At 39.8% G+C, this 15,212-nt stretch overlaps 1 pseudogene; it reads left to right on the forward strand.

Moving 5' to 3' along the window:
• The first annotated feature begins 14,271 nt into the window (after positions 1 to 14,271).
• On the forward strand, positions 14,272 to 14,396 carry LOC123026976 (annotated as a pseudogene).
• The last annotated feature ends 816 nt before the right edge of the window (positions 14,397 to 15,212 follow it).

Here is a 15,212-nt window from a genome sequence, read left to right on the forward strand (position 1 = left end):
CCTCCCAGCTCCTAAAGGTACAGTCTTGACCTGGCACTGAGTAGACATTAAAGTTGGTTCCAAATGGACTTCAGTAGGGCGTTTGTTTCATAACTGAGGTGGGGGAACCACCGAGAGGGCATTGGGCATATCTTGCCACCAACCAAGTCTTCCTTGGAGGTAGCAATCACAGCCACGTCCCAGATCTTGGCCTTCTAATAAAATGTAAATCTACAAATAAAAGAGATGAGACACAGCAGATAAAACATTTCCAAGATACAAATTCCAGGAAGATAAATACTTGAAAATCTGGCTTGACAAATACCTGTGTACTTCAGGGAACGGCATGTCCTGATATGCCCACTCAGCATTTGTCTTGCAGTGTAGAATCGCTCTGGGAGAAAGGGCTTCCATTTCGTGCCAGCTGGTTTTAGCATGCACACACACATGCACGGGGGAGGGGGGTGTTTCTGTATATGTTCACGGTGCTTCCCCGTTCTCTCCATCCCATGTGGCCCTCTTCTAGTCTTGTCTCTTCCAAATAGGGAGAATGTTTATCAACAGTATTCACTACCCATTAAGTGTAGGGATGTAAAAGAATGTCATTTAACTCCTCAGATCATTAAACATGCCCTGTTCACTATTCCAAACTTGAACAAGAGCACATTTTTTATAGAAAAGAGCTTGCACATTCTAAAATTTGCATTTCTTTCTGGAAATGGTAATATTTAAAAAAATAATTTCCCATACTTCAAAATGCATTTTTAAGATATATGCTATATATATGGATTTTCACACTTTTGCCAGTTGGGAAAATGTGCATTGTCTACAAAAATGTACACTTTTCCCATCCAAAATGAACACTTCCACCATTTACATGAAAAAGGGGGACATAAATGCAACAGGCAAGGCAACTGAGCTTTAGCATCAAGTATCTGAGGTTCAGATAATCTCATAGAGCAAAAACATCTTTAGTTGTCCCATCTGTAACTGAGCAAGCATCAAGTATCTAGCATTCAGTAACTGTAATCACTTACAGGTATTGAAATGGGAATGGGAATGGATATGGGTTGATATATTAGATACAGATCAATATAGATATGGATATAGATGTAGATGTAAAGAGATGCCCTGTTACTTTCCTTAGTTGCACCTTGAACTTCCACAAAAATTAATTAAAATCCCAAAGCTATTGATGTATATTTAATGTTGCCTTTTTAAATAACCTGTGTCAGAATGTTGTACTTTATGTACCTTCATGTCAGCAGAGATTATATTCTATCTATAATATGTGCAGGCATGTACTCAAATTGTGCTAATATTCCATCCGAGGCCCAATTAATTGCTTTGCACTGATTGATGTTTAGATTTTCCTGCCATACTTTTGACAACCCAATTTGTTAGTTAAACAAGGATATAAATCAGGACACATGGTGAGTGTACAAGCTCACTTGTCAATCCAGTCTTTTGATTTTCACCATTCACAAAAAAGGCTTTTAGTTTTCCCTAGCAATACATCTTTTTCTCAGATGAGTGCTAAAGCACAAATTGGAGTGCAGAGAGCCAAAGACTTACAGCAACAAAACAATGGTAAAAGAGGTATTTGAATCAAAACTCATAGTTGATATTTTGAGGTTAATTTTTCTACATTTATTTGTATTTGGTTATGTATTGCTTGCCTGATATTTCTACTTGGATGTCTCATCACTTTCTAAAACTCAATATGTCCAAAGCTGAATTTCTCATCTTTGCTTCCAAACTGCCTTTTCCTTTGATTAGTCTCCATCCATAGACAGTGTCTCCATTCTCAGCTAGGCATGAAGCTTTGGCTTTAATTTAATTTTAATTTAACTTAATTCCTCTTAATTTTGCTCACCATATTCAACCTATTACCAAGTAATTTTGCTTCTTTCTATATTGCAAAACTCTGATCCTTTCAGGTCTTCCCTGGCTGTCCAATGAATGGCTGTAAATACATATATATGAGAATATATGTAATGTTTAGACCAGTCCAATTTTGTATGTAACTTATATACTATCTTATGCCTGGATGCCTCTCCAAACACTCCAATTTATGCATGATATGCACGTTTGAAGGTACAGTTCACATGTCATCACATGTACTGTGGATCTTTCTGATATTAGGGATAAAAGGAAACAGTGCACTGGATCCAAACTAAGATAGCACTCTTTAGTCCCATTGAAATATATGGCACAACTTTTTCATACTAATTTGAGCCCCAGCATTTTTAGGATTGAAAGTCCATATGTTCATCATGGACTAAAGCATGATGAACATAATCTACGTACTGTCCCACTGCTTACACAAAGCACACGCATCCATAGAATATGACATACATCACCTACTACCTGTAAATCGGGGGAATGTGAATCCATTCAGAGCAAGGACAGGAAGCACTACTTCATTCGAATTCAGACTTGTACATCCATGTAGTCATGTCTGCCTGAGTGGTAACATGATATCTACCATGATATCTATCAGGGATGGGCAGAAAATAGCTCTCCAAGAGTATCCAACTTCATTTCCAAGAAACCCCTTGCCAGCATTCTGGCCACCAGTGGTTAGAATGCTGGAAGTTGAAATCCAAAATACCTAGCGATCTACTTTCTGCTCACTCCTAGCCTACATTATCCTGGATTGGCTGGAACTGTCTTAGGAAGAAGTTTCTGTTTTCTTTGTTGAGAACTTGGTGCTGAAACTGTACATCAGGTAAATAAAGTGTGAATCCAACAAGAAAAGGTTAAGTAAAAGGGCTTTCTGGAACCGTGCTCACTTGAACGTGTTTTGTGAAAATGCATGGTGGTGAAGGCTGATTTTCCACCATGTGAATAGGATTTCCCAAGCAGATGAAAGCTACATAGCAATGTTGTGTCATATGTGAAACATGACTGTGTGCAATGGAGCACTGTATTGATCTTTATGTCAGAAAAGACTGAAGGGAAATGATGTGATTAGTCTTGTTTTGGTTATGTGTTGCTGGTCATTTCCAGCTTATGATAAGCCTATGAATGAATGCCCTCCAAGATGTTCTGTCCTTCATGGCCCTGCTCAACTTGTGTAAACCCAAGCTTGGTGCTTCCTTTATGCAGCCAATCCTTCTTATGGTTGATCTTCCCCTTCTTTTTCTATCTTCAACTTTCACCAGCATGATTGGCTTCTCCAACGAGTCTCATCTTCTTCGGATGTTCCCAAAGTATGACAGTTTCCATTTTGTCATTCTTGCTTTCTTGATTTGATCTAGGACTCACTAGATTAGTAGGCTTGGATATAGAAAATCCATGCCCAGCAGTGAAGTATTATTTATTTTAGAAGATGTATATACCACTTTTAATTAAAAATACATTGATTCCAAAGTAGCTCATAAAATACAACCATAACAAAATACCATATATACTGGCTCATAAGATGACCTTCAAAAAGAAATAGTGAGGCAAAAATGTGGGGTCATCTTGTATGCCAAGTGAATATTTTTCATCATACAATAGGACCTACCATATTCACGGAGGATAGTTTCTAAGCCACCCCTACTCCCCATCCTGTAGATGCCTAAAACCACAGGAACCCCAAAAAAGTGGAAAAACCATGACTAACTCTAGAGAAAAACAGTGAATATCTCTGGGGATGCCACGCTCTTTGTCTTGGTTCTAGCCAGCCTCACGCACATGTTTTGTCTCTCAGTAGGTGCAAAGACTCTAGTAATGTTTTTTGTTCTTTGCATAGAGACATTTGCAATTTTTGCTAGAGATATTCACTTTTCTTTTAGAGATACATCTGTACATACCAGTGTATAAGACCCTTGAAACCAGAAGTAGCAAAACAAAAATAGGGATCATCTCAAATGTCTGACATCTGACAAACAGAAGAAAAACAGCTAAAAAATATCAACCTTGTCTTACACATGAGTAGCCTCATATGACAGTATATATGGTACAATAAAACTAATCAATAAAACAATAAGTCTGTTGGAAATGAGAAGGGCAGTTGCTCTTGGCATGTGTTCCAAGGTCAGGCAAATATGGACTCGTCAGATGAAGAGAGGCCCTGGGAACCAGAATTCTCAGACACTGGAATGAAAGAAGCGGAGCAGCTTATCTCAAGAATACTCTCCCCAGGTATTCAGGTGGAAATTAAAAATAGTCAGGATTTACAACTGGGGTTAGAGGGCTAGAATCATAGAAGAGTAGAATTGGAAGGAGCCATGAAGGCCATTGGGTCCAACCTCCTGCTGTTGCAGGACAGCAATTTACACCATTCCATGCAGATGGCTGTCCAGTTTCAGTTTCTTTTGAATGTCTCTAGTGAGTGAGAGCCCACCATCTCTCTAGACAGCTGGTTCCACTGGGTTGTTGAAAAACTTCTGCAGCCAGCTGAGCCTAGCATGACTCTTGATGCCATGATACAATATCAGGAAAGAGAACCCAAACAACTGGAAGGACGACAATGGACAGTGAAGAAGCTTGCCCATATCCAAAAAGGAAATCCCATAGAGAGAGGCACTGGGGTACCAAAAAGGAGCATGCTTGGAATAGTTGCTAAAGTGGGTTCAACACACTGCTGTGCGCATGCTCAGAGGCTTGTTCTTTGTTGTTTGTGCTTCCAGGAAGTGCAGTGGAGAATAAAGAGCTTTTGCCACAGGAGTTCTGTGTTTTGGAAGTGCAAGGGACATGAGCCTGGTTTGCAACAAAAGCAGCAATAAAGTGGAAAACTAGCTCATTCAAAAACGCTGGGGTAACCTGATGACGTTCGCATCCAGGACCATGCCTGAGTGAAAAAAAGGTCCCTTGAGTTGACAATGGCAGTTTCAGGAATCTGCCTGGATGTGCCACAGTTTTGCCTCCTAAAAGAACCTTTACTTGTTGAAACATGATGCCTTCCTTTCATAGAGAGCTTCAGCTATTGGGTGGTATAGAAATTAAATAAATGCATAAATAAAGTATTATCAAAGTGTCACAGTTTGAATTTGTGGACCATTGTAGAATTCTGACCTGCTGAATAATCAATTGCTTGAACCCTAGATTTCAAAGTGATTTACACAGATCAGTTTCTCCTTTTTGCCTTTCAGATGCTACAATTATATAGAGTGAGGCTACTGATGTAAACTTAAGGCTACTGAACCAGAACTGGCTTGTAAACTGGGGATGGGTGCAGGGGGGAGAGAGTGGGGGGAAGACCCATGGCTCTTCAGATATCATTCAACCCCATCTCTCATCAGCCCCAGAGAGTCGTGTTTTGTCTCTTCCAGTTGTGTCCAAACCCTCTAAAAATAATAAGCTGGATACAGAAAGTTGGGTGAAATTAGAGGTTCTATCCAGGATCTTCCTTCCATGAAAGAAAGAGCTCCACTTAACCCAACTTTTAAGGATTCCGAACCCCACACATACTATAGCTAACCCCCAACTCCAGACTCTCTGAGTAGCATTTTCAGGGCTGCCATGAGAAGGACAGTGCCGCTGGAACCCATTACTATTGATCAGTGTAAATCTGGATCCAACCACTGGGACACAAGTTTCTTAATTTTCAGCAAAAAAAAAAAAAAAAAAAAATCTGCAAAATGTTCTGACTGTGCAGGTTTTATTAAATTCTTAGCAAGCATTTCTAAAAAGTATTCCTTAATATTAGGCTAAGCATAGAGCAAAGCTTAAAGGATAGATTACAAATGCTAAATCGAAGAAAACTATATTAACAAATCTGAGGGAGAATTCATTAAAATTGTTACACCTATGGCATATTACACCAGTGCATCTGTCAAATCTACTCAATACATAAAGCTGGCAAAATTTTAGTCCTCAAGGTTCATATATTCTTCTGTGGTGGTCATGACCTGTCGTATTACCATTTAAAAGTTGATATTCTCAGAAGTGCATTACACATCAAACGTACACATAAAACTATATATCTTAACACTGGGTCTATTAATAATATGGAAAGAACAAATGAAAAAGTGACAGCTAAGGAATTAATTGTGTTCATGCTGATGGCAACCTGCCAGGTAATAGCTAAAAGTTGGGAAACTGAAGAGTTCCTAAATTGCAATCTTGGTGTATGGTGTACCAACTGAAACGAGACACAGACACACCTAAATGTCTCATGTTTAAATACAACATGGCATGATTTGATTTTATTTCTAAATCAAGTGGTCCTTCTCTACTGCAAAGGCAAGGTACCTGTAAGGCCAATACTTTTATGTACATACAACCAAAGGTCTAGTTTGTATGATTCCTCCATCCTATTTTTCTCAGGGAAGAAAACTAAGTGCAGACTCAGCCCATGCGTGCAACTATGTATGCAGAAACAGGGCATCTGTGTCATGTGTCACTCCTCTACACATACTGGATTGTTGGTCGACTGAGCATGTGAACTATATTGCATTGACAGCTTCCGCCAAAGCAGCGTAAGTGTTTTAGACTGTTAGCAGTTCAATTTAGTTTTGTCAATCAAAAACATTGGTGCTCAACAGGTCTCCCATACTTCTTTAACCTTTACCAAATACAGGGCTAATTTCTAATGCACAGCAAACTTGTGATGTAAAAACAAGATGCTTCTACACTAGCTTATTAGTGTGCAGGGTTCAGAGAGTGCAAAGATGTCTTAAAATAATGCAGAAGGCACATGTCTGTACTACCAGAAGAATGACTGAACTTCTGTTTGCAATGTTCTGTTTTGTATGTAACTTTACTTGGCAACAGATGCAATATTTATAGTAAAGTCTATCACCATTTATTAATGTTATACATTAGAGTATTTTTGCTACTCTAAAAAAATGATATGCTAAAATATGCTGAAACATTTTCAAATAAAACATGAAAAATGATCTGACAATCTATTAATTGCATTTCATTGTTGAAATAATAGAGCATAATACATCTTTGAGCAAAGCAATGTAAATAATATATTGATTTCATCTAGCCTAATTGTGCTAACCATTTATAAAGCCTTAATGAAGTCTCAAGAGAGCACTTTCCTACTTTGTTTGTTTTAAAATTGCTAATTTTCCTCTAAGCTGAAGTTTTCTGTTAATTTTTATATAAGCATGGAACTAGACGAGCAATAATGTGTGATATACATATGTCTGTGTTACTGATTATCAAATCTTCATGCTAATTGAAATTTCTATGTGATGTGATTTGAAGCATATTACAGGTATAATGCATCTTGCATTTTAAGTCTAAGGAAGAGTATGCCTCTCTAAGCTCTGAAAATGTTCTAGTTCTTTCCTTGATGACTCTGCTGTTGAATTAATTATCCAGCTCAACCTACCTTCAGAGATGTATGTTGTTTGGGACTAAACCCTTATTTATTTGTTTGTTCTGGGGGTCAGTTAACTATTCATCTAGGCCATGCTAACTTCATGGTGCAAACAAACTTGTATCACTGTCTACACCTGAAACCCTTAAGTTCACAGAAATGTCAAAAATAAATCTCAGTAGAGGGTCATGTTTCAAGTGCAGAAACAGGACATGTGCGCTCATTTCAGACAAATCCTGAATCAGCTCTGGTCACTTTGCAGAGATCTGGAATTTGTTAAACACACACACACACACACAGTCCTTCAGATCTGCCCAAACTGAATCTTGCTCTAGCTGAATATGATAAATGTAGAGTGTCCAGAAGTATCTGGCTTGCTATTGATGAACAAAATGGTCAACTATGTAAGTTTTTAATATGTGCCAACATGTGTCCACATGTTGACTGAAGTCATAGTCTGTTAAGAGTAATATGTAGCCTTTCTAGTTCATACAATAGAAATTTGGAACATGGTGGTTACTGAGAGGTTTTGCTTGCTGGTAAAAGTTATAGTTCATTGCAGATGTGCTGATATGAACACAAGAATTAAATCCATAGAGCTGCTAAAATACCATTCCTAGCATCAAAAAAGCATTCATGTCTTTGGAAGAAAAAAAAGATTGTGGAAGCTGCAATTCATGGCAGATAACAAGGAAATCAACTTTTGAAATAGCACGATAAACAAGCAACTTAAGACACCCTAAAATAAATGTGTATACAGTTAATACATCCCTATGAAAAATTTAAAGTTATCACGCCTGCACTGGAACTTTCATAATCTTGTAATGTTACTCAACTTAATTATAAATGTGCTGAAATATTTTCTTGGACTACATAGTATGTTTTCTAGTAATTGTTTACCCCTCCCTAGTTTCATCACAGGTTATGTGCCTAAAGCCATTTTTTCCTCTGGCACATGGTACAGGATTAATAACGATTAAAATTTAGAAAGTGTAAAAAAAAAAAACCCTTAAACTCACAGAAATGACAAAAATAAATCCTAGTATGGGGCCATGTTTCGGGTGTAGACAGCTTGTGCCACTATGGAATTCCATTTGCTTACACTGAGTTCTAGGGTTTCTGCTCAAAAACAAGAAACAGAAAGCAAAACAAAACAAACAAAACAACCCTATTAAAGAGCTATTTCTAGACTATTACTAATTCTCAGACTGTTTCTGCAATGGAGTCCTTGGAAGAGAGTCAAGTTTTGAATGAGGAGAGAACAGAATGGTTTTACTGACAGCTATATTCTCACAAAGAACATTTTTGTTTTGTGATATCATCTGGGTGAGACCATAGGAAAGAGGTCAGAGTCCCTTGGAACCCCTCCCCCCTCAATGGATTAGAAGATTAAGCAACAGAAGGTGCTAATGTCTGTGGCTTCTTCGTGGGCAGGCATTTTTCAAGTCCTCAAAGAGGTCCATAGTCATCCGTTTGCTCTGTACACTGACTATTTGATGGAGAGGAACAACTTGGGGCCATTGGTCCATGGCAGTGCCTATCAACTGCACGCAGTTGGTCCCAAATACAATCATCAGTGTTTCCAGGTAAAGCTAAGAATATTTCCCATCAGAGCCCTTAAAAAGCTGCTGTTGTTCATATAGGCAATACTGAGTTAAAGGCCCCAATCATTTAACTCATTAGAAGGCAGCTTCCGGGCTCCTAACTGGTATAATAAAACTGGTGATGCTCCCATGAAGATGCATTCTGGAGGTGTCCCACCACTTTGTTCCTTAGAGAAGGGCCTTCTCTGCAGTGGCACCCCAATTGCTCCCCAGAGAGGTTTTCCCGGTACCATTACTTTATTCTTTTTGGCACCAGGCCAAAACCTTATTTATTTTCCCAATGTTTTAAGACCAGACTGTTTTAATTGGGGTTTTATTGTTAGTTGAATTTTTAGGTTGCCGTGTTTTACTTTTTACATTTGGTATTGTTAAACCATCCTAAGATTTCCGTAATGGGATGGTCTAGAACAGTTTTAAATAAATCAATCAATAACTAAAATCTTCCATCAACCAACTTGCCCATCTCATCCCTGTGGCAACACTCTTTCCCATCCTGCCTTTCCTTCTTTGGTCCTACAATCCTTTTTCCCTTTGTTTTCCCTCTTATTCCCTTTGACCCTGCTATTTGCCTCACCCCCTGTCTCTTCCCAGGTAATAGCACCTTTTATTTTTCCATCTTTTTTCTGCCAACTGCTAGAGAAAAAGGTTGAGCTTGCTACAGAGGCAGCCATGGTCACATTTGGAATCCTGATTTTCCCAGACTGCCTCTGGCCCCTCATGGGATCACCTGGAGGCTGTGAATGAAGTGCTGAATCAGTATTCTGAGAGGACTAGCTTTGCTACCCCTAGTCACTTTTATTCACATAAAACTATTCCCCTCCAACTCCCATGAATGGGAACAATTGCAATTGAGCTGAGAGGAGTTTTGGTCTTCATCACCAACTGTATCTAATAGGTGTCTGTGATGCTGACAGATTGAACCCCACAATTACATTGTCAGTGAATATGTGAAATCTTTTCACATTGCTTTGACTGCTTAGAAAATGGAATATTTTAGAAAGAACAGTGTTCCCTTGATGGAGGAGGTGCAGATCCTCTAACATCTCGTGGGTGAAAAAAATGCATTTCCACGTATTCAAAGCAAATGGTACTGATTTTCCTTCTAACTTCAAGCTGTTCCAATGGAGTAGCCCTCTTTCATAAGGATATTTTGGAGACAAACAGGGGGCTCCTACTCGAAGCAGAAAAAGCTCCTTTGTTAAGTTGCCACTTTTAATCTAAGCCATAGGACCACATTTTTATAAATACAAAAAGGTGGATGAAAAAAGGGGTTTGTGCCTGTTTCTTCTTCTGAGTTTTTAAAAGCCCTATAGTAAAATTCAGGTGTTAATCAGTGCAAATCCACTCCCTGTTTTAAGTATTACCAGTCCATTAAATGGGAAATCCAAAATCAGGTTTGTCATGATCGGCAGCACAAGAAATCAGCCCATGAAATAGCCTGGTCAAGGTTTCAAGGTACTGGAAGCTGAATTAAGGATGCTGTTTTAATACTGACTAGACTGGGACTGAAGGCTTATGTAGTGTTGTCTTCCAACACCCAACCCAAGTCTCAGCTGGGGTCCACTGGCAAATGTCCCACTTATGACTAAAGATCTACACTCTCTAGGAATGTTGCTCATGCTCACAAGGAGATTGTTCAGAAGACCTTTTTTTTTTTGCAAGTGGCCAATTTTTCACAAGACAATGCACCTTCCAGCTCCAGCATTCCCCTCAGTGCTGTCTCATTATTCCCCTCTAATTAAGGAGCAGAGCTTCCCACATTTTGAGCCATCCCCTCAAGACATGTTCCTGTTTAGCCTCAGGGAATCTTGTTCTCAGTAAGCTGTTGTTGGTAATCTGAAGCTGTTTCCTCTGGTGGGAGGTGACACCAGCTAAAATGGAAGCAGTTCAAGCAACATGTTTGGAGATGGCCAAAGGAACCTGGTCTATTAGCAGAAGTGATGAAATAGCCCTTTTCTTTTTGTCCTCTTGACACCAATGCCACGATTCCATGCCTCCATTGCTTACCTTTTTTGGTGGACCTTGATCTTTTCTTCTTTGGACAAAACTGCATTTGGCATAGGAGATCCAAGAGTGAATCTCCAGAAATTTGTTTTTCCCTTTCCCTTTCTTTTTTTTAAATAAGCACATATATTACTTATATTTTTTTAGAATAAAGCACTTATATTACTTTACTATACTATCCATTAGCCAAAGCTCTCTCCCCAGGAGTGTGGGGAGAATAGCTACAGTTTGTGCTAAAGAAAGGTAGGGATTGATTGGTTGATTTAAAGTTTTTATATGCCGTCCAATACTAAAGTCTCTGGACGGCTTACAAAAAAACAAAGCAACCAAATTTTGGAGAAATCCTCAATCATGGAGTCAAATGAATTTGGATTTCTATGAATCTGACATGTGAACTCTGTAGTGGGCTAGGTTCAAGGAGTCTGGTGCATTCTGCAGACCAGCTTTTAGTTTTTGGATGGATGTGCAATAATTTGTGTTAGCACTGATGTGTAGTGGTGCAAATAAAACAAAGTTCTTGTACACATTCCCACCTCCAAATCCAATATCATCAGTGGGCAGATGACAGATCAAAAGATGCTGCCAATCCTTGAAGCACAGATGAAACAGAGTTAAAATGTGAGCATCTCTAGTTAGGGGTATTTTGTTCCTTTTCCATGATAAAAAAAATCAACACTTCTTCCACTTCAGCTTCTTAAACTGCAGGTGATTTTTATTTTTAAAAAAATATATCAGTCACTGTATGATTTATAGTATAACTTTAATCCTTTCTTGAAGTCCAGTCCAATGCAGATGGAGGGTTGCTTAGACGTCCATCAATTTCTTGCCCCAGTCTCACTCTTACTGCAGCTTCTTCCCTCTATTCTTACAGGATGTGAAAGGGCAAAGTCAGCAGGACAGTATGGAGAAAGATGATGCCAGCAGGGAAAAGGCCTAAGGGTTCCCTGTTTACTGATGCCATTTTTATGGCACTCCTTGGACAAAGCTTCCCTGGTGATTATGGAAAGCAGTTCAATTCATCCTGCAAGTGCCTGCATGGCCAGGTTCAGACTTGCAGGTGCTTGCAAGGACTGGAGCATGTGCAATTATGCAGCACAGCTGGAAGTTTGGAAGGCTCTGTAAGAGGCTTTGCTGCACTGCTCACCTTTACTGCAGCAACACAGGCCTTTGTAACATCGCTCTCCTGGTCCTGCTTTGGCCTGGCCTGGCCTGGCCTAGCCACTGACCATGCTGTGACTCTTTTGCTCCTTGCTCTTGCCTTTGGCCTCACCCTGCCAGAGACAGTACACCTGCATACACCAGTTGATGAGGAGCTTGGGCTGGTGGACATTTTGTACCCTGCAGCTTGATAGATCCTGTGAATCGTACTGTATAGACCATTGGTCTGACCCAGCATGGCTTTTCTTATGTTTTATGTACCTGCTGCTTGCCCTTTGTGACCTTTCCTTGCTCCAGGTTCTGTTTCACCTTCCTGGTATCTGAACTCAACTCCTGGGACTTGCCTCTGGCTTTGGTTCAGTCAGGCCATGTTGATCGGATCCTTGCTAGTTTCTGACCTTGCCTCTGGACCTGCCATGCCTTGCCAGTATCTGACCTTGCTCCTTTATGACTCTTTTTTTGCCTTTGGCCTGCCCATCCCTTGCTGGATGTCTGACTCTGGCTTGTTCCCATCTGTGCCTTTGCCTCTGGCCCTGCACCTCCATCATCCTTGGTCCTCATGTTTCAGCTGCTGACAGCTGCTGCCAAGGTCCCAGACCTGATGTGAAGATCTCAAAGAAGTGCACAACAAAGTGCCATGAAACAAAAATAGCAGTAACAGCATCTATTGTTGGACAAACAAACAACGGAAACATCAAGCAGTCCTCCACTATCAATTGTCCCTGTCAAATCTGTCTTTCTATACACACAGAAGAGACAGATTCTCTGTGTTTGGGCATGACACAAGAACTGGATTTCATGCCTCTCCAAGTTTGTGATGCACAAATAAACTTGCATTGTGACGCACCATTTGAAAACACACACACACATTTCCTATCACTAGTCAATGGGGAAAAGCGTGCATGTGTGAATTCAAATGTGCAATTTCCTGTTTGAAGGGGGATGCAGACCTTGCAATCAGCAGTGGAAGTGCAGCAGAGCAAACATGGAACATCAAGAATGCGGTGACCCTGAGCCTTGCCTATCCTCCCATCCCTAAGCTGAGCCCTTCGATAAAAAATTGAATTGTGGAAGTGGTTATACACAGAACACAGCATATGAAGAAGACAGTATATGGAACTGCCGGTCATGCAATGCATATGCATCATCCCCACATTTTTCCAGGTTTGTCACAAATTCTGTTTCTGGCATTCAGAGTGCTCTAGTATATCAGTATCAGCCTCTGATGTCAGGTGTCCGGCAGCAATGTCCTCAGACAGAATTGTGCTGCTCCGTCAGACTAATTTGCTCTCTGTGCTTAATTCATGGAACACTTACAGAACCCCCAAGACCTCAAGGTGGTTCTCTAAATGGGGCTTCATGTGCACAGCACTGGGCGGGGATCCTTGGGTACATTCAAAGTCAATGGGACTGCTGCTGCACTTGGAAGACCTTGAAGTTAATACAGGAAGACTCGGCATGGACCATTCCCCTGGTCACCTTACAATCTCTCACCTTCTTCACAGTGTAGTTAGAATGAGTTGGGATGCTTCTCTAAATCATTCTTCAGCTTGGACTCTGCTGTCAAAAGCCAAATGCATTCCCAGTCGGCAGCTTCACTGGACTTCAGTTTCTGTTATTGGTTTTGCAGAACCAAAGGTTTTGACCTCCAAGGACAAATGTAAAACTTATCTATTCATTAAGGCTTTTGCCTAAGTCAGTTGCATGGAAGGAGGAGGTCAAAATTCCTGTTAAAGCCTAGGGATTGGATTTCTTTTGAAGTGGTTTTGTATATGGTAAACATTCCTTTCTTGGAGACGGTTATGTCTCTACTTTATTATTATTTATCATTTATGAAATTGTAATCCTCTTACTAATGGTAGCCAGGAATCTCAAAGGAAAAAATGTACAGATATTTGAGGATATTAAGATTATACTCTATATTTCCCTTTCTATTTTCTGACTGCAGCGTTATTCCATAGGACTACAAGTTGCTCACAGACTTGCTTGCCCTCTTGCTCATTGTAGGGTGAGGAGTTACACTTCCTTTCAAAAAGATATTATGGTGGCTTAGCAGCAATCAGGATTGCAATAAAGCATTTTCAAAACAAAATAATACATTAGGAAAATAACAAAATTTGCATGAACAGACTACAAGTGGCCAGCAGAAAATAAACAAGTCCAATTTAAATGCGTAGGTAAAAGGCCTCTGCCTTGTACTGAAATGTAAGGTTGGGCTCCTGAATGCAGATTTACCTTCCTGGAAATGAAGAACTTCTCAAATTTACCTGGAAGGAGCAACATCTTGATCGCAAAGGAAGTTTTCCTGTGTGAGACTTATCTGTTGTACTCTGGATATGTTGCCCTCTTCAGTTTCCCCAAATATGGAAAGCTTACTTCCCTTCCCTTCCCTTCCCTTCCCTTCCCTTCCCTTCCCTTCCCTTCCCTTCCCTTGTATGGGCAATTCCCAACAACAAATGTATTGTGAGCCATCCTGAGATGCCTAGGCATAAGGACAGCATACAAAAGTTTTAAATAATAAAATAAAATAAAAAATGTATGCTTTGCATGCTGTCCTCTCTATATTTTTCAGTGCTGGGTGCTGCTGCAAACCACCCAGAAAGCCTTGGCTATGAAGCCATATTAAAATGAAATTAAATCAATAAATCTGTAAAGAATGAACTGAGATTAATTTCTGACCCACCTCTATGAGCCAAATTAAATGGTGCAGTTCCTTCCAGCATAAAAAGATCACAATGCACCTGCCTATGAAATACTCAAATGAAGAGTTTGTGAGCAAACAAAATCCCAGTTAGGTACTGACTTGGATAAATGTGCAGGGATTCCAACTAAGCCTTTGACTCCGATGAAGAAAATTCTTAGTTTCTGTTCTCAGTTTAGGAAAATTCTCAGCCAAGAGGCAAATGGCAAACTAGAAATTCTACTGCTTTAGTTTGATATAATAAACTGATTTGAGTCACTGGGAGAAAAAGAAACAAGTCCAAATAAATAATCAAATAAATGCACCTCCCCGGCAGTGAAATGGCATTTGCATTTTCATGGTGAAGACATGCAGCCATGGCATTTCATGCACAGCCAATTGTTCCTTTTCAAGCTTTCCTTCCTTGTATGATTAATATGTAATTGTAGAAAGTGTGCCTCATTTCTATATCTCATCTAGGACAACATTTTTTACTGAACAGGGCAGATAATCATTGGCT

The sequence above is a fragment of the Varanus komodoensis genome, unplaced genomic scaffold (genome assembly GCF_004798865.1).
Source record: "Varanus komodoensis strain SLA01 unplaced genomic scaffold, ASM479886v1 scaffold3, whole genome shotgun sequence".
In the NCBI taxonomy this organism is placed as follows: Eukaryota; Metazoa; Chordata; class Lepidosauria; order Squamata; family Varanidae; genus Varanus; species Varanus komodoensis.